This window comes from Cucurbita pepo, chromosome 3 (genome assembly GCF_057944985.1).
Source record: "Cucurbita pepo subsp. pepo isolate OVF chromosome 3, ASM5794498v1, whole genome shotgun sequence".
NCBI classification, from domain to species: Eukaryota; Viridiplantae; Streptophyta; class Magnoliopsida; order Cucurbitales; family Cucurbitaceae; genus Cucurbita; species Cucurbita pepo.
This window is the reverse complement of record NC_141800.1, coordinates 11,852,431-11,854,738: the sequence shown is the minus strand read 5'-3', so window position 1 is coordinate 11,854,738 and position 2,308 is coordinate 11,852,431. Positions and strand designations below refer to the sequence as shown.

The following is a 2,308-nucleotide window of genomic DNA, read 5'->3' as shown; positions in this document are numbered from 1 at the left end:
AGGGCATTTGGCAAGAGACCCCCCAATCCACCTCTTTTCGTGTCCCAGCGTCCTTTCTGTTATACTGGGTCAAACACTGTTAAACCTAAAATAGATCATAACTCTATATACTAAAATAGTCTAAGATTTACTAGTTGTTATGATTTGAAGGGTTTGTTACCAAATCTATGATTTTATGGTTTGTTACCAAATCATAGATTTGGAATGTAATCTTCATTATACGCATCTATAAATACATGAGGTCGTGACCCATATAGGTCATCGTGCCATTCAATCTAACATGGTATCAGAGCTAAGGTTTATTTTTTAAACTCCTTGCCATGTCTTCTTCCTCCTCTCCATCCACCATCCTACGGAGTACGAAGCTTATGGTCTCAACTTCCATGGCGACTTTTGGCCCAATCCCTCTACACCATGTTGTCACAATTCGTCTAACCAAAAACAACTTCATCATATGGCGTGCCCAGCTCCTCCCCTACCTACGGAGTACGAAGCTTATGGGCTACCTCGATGGCACCAATGTTGCACCTGCCAAGCTGATCCCTTCCTCAACTACTGCTGGTGCTGAGCTGGTCTCTAATCCGGCCTATAATCAGTGGTATGATCAGGATCAACAAGTCATTAGCGGCCTTCTCTCCTCCATGTCTGAGGAGATTCTTCATGATGTGGTTGCCGCTACTATGTCCAAGGAGGCGTGGGATACCCTGCAGCGGATGTTTTCATCGTCAACTCGTGCTCGCACTACTCAGATTCGTGTTGAGCTCGCCACGTCCAAGAAACGAGATCAATTTGCTGCAAATTATTTTTGCAAGATCAAAGGGCTAGCCACCGAGCTGGCCACCGCCGGCTCTGCCTTGCAGGATGATGATGTGTCCGCGTATCTTCTCGCTGGTCTTGGCCCTGACTATGATCCCTTCGTCACCTCAATGACTACCAAGAGTGAAGCCCTCACCCTTGATGATGTGTTTGCACATCTAATGACGTATGAAGCTCGCCAACTACAACACCAGGCTGAACTTCAGTTAAATCCGGGATCTTCGGCCAATTATACTGGTCGTGCTGAACTTCAGTTAAATCTTGGATCTTCTGCCAATTATGCTAGTCGTGGTGGTCAGCAGAAGAATCGTGGGCGTAGGGATCGTGGTCGTGGTCGTTCTCAAGGTTATGCACCCTCTCGTCCTGCTGGTGATCGTCGTGGCCCTTCTGCTTGTCCTTCCTGCCAGATCTACGGCAAAGTGGGGCATACTACTATCCGCTGCTGGCATAGGATGGATGAGTCCTATCAAGATGAACCTTCTTCTGCTCCTCCTACGACACTGGCGGCTACTTCCTCTTACAAGATTGACCCAAATTGGTACAGCGACACAGGCGCTACGGACCATATCACCAGTGACCTGGATCGTCTCGCTGTGCGTGAACGTTATCATGGAGGTGAACAAGTTCAAGTCGGCAATGGAGCAGGTTTGCGTGTTTTGCATACTGGTCATTCTCTAATTAATACTGCTACTCGTCCTCTTGCGTTGCGTAATATTTTGCATGTGCCTGAAATTTCCAAACATCTTCTTTCTGTTCATAAATTTTCTCGTGATAATGACGTATTTTTTGAATTCCATCCTTGGCATTTTTCTATAAAGGATCGACAGTCGAGGAAAAGTCTCCTAAATGGGAGGTGTGAATCTGGTCTTTATCCTATTAAGCCATCCGATGTCGATAATCTCAAGCACGCCTTGGTGAGCAGATCTACTACTCACGCCCAATGACATGCACGTCTTGGACATCCTTCATCTCAAGTAATAAAATCCATTTTGCGTCTAAATAATATTTCGTGTGCTAGTGAGTCATCTTTGTCAGTTTGTAATGCGTGTCAGTTAGCAAAGAGTCATCAATTACCATATACTAGTTCTTCCCATAGGTCTTCGTCACCTTTGGAACTTATTTTTTCGGATGTTTGGGGCCCTGCACCTCCATCTGTTGGGGGTTTTAAATATTATATTAGTTTCATTGATGATTTCAGTAAATTTTCGTGGATCTATTTGATGCATGATCGTACAGAAGCTCCTCGTATATTTTTGCAATTCCAAGCTCATGTTGAGCGACTCCTAGATACTAAAATCAAGTGGGTCTAATCTGATTGGGGTGGGGAATATCAGAAAATTCATAACACATTTTTTCGTTCCCTTGGAATTGGTCATCATGTTTCGTGCCCTCACACACATCAACAAAATGGGTCTGCTGAACGCAAGCATCGTCATATTGTTGAAACTGGCCTAGCCCTTCTAGCTCATGCTCATGTACCTATTAAATTTTG

At 44.6% G+C, this 2,308-nt stretch overlaps 1 non-coding gene across 1 annotated transcript; it reads left to right on the top strand.

The window, feature by feature from the left end:
• Window positions 1-851: 851 nt before the first annotated feature.
• LOC147793245 (small nucleolar RNA Z247) lies at window positions 852-991 on the top strand. Its single transcript, XR_015420519.1, has one exon. It is a non-coding gene; the product is annotated as a small nucleolar RNA Z247 (small nucleolar RNA).
• Window positions 992-2,308: the final 1,317 nt, after the last annotated feature.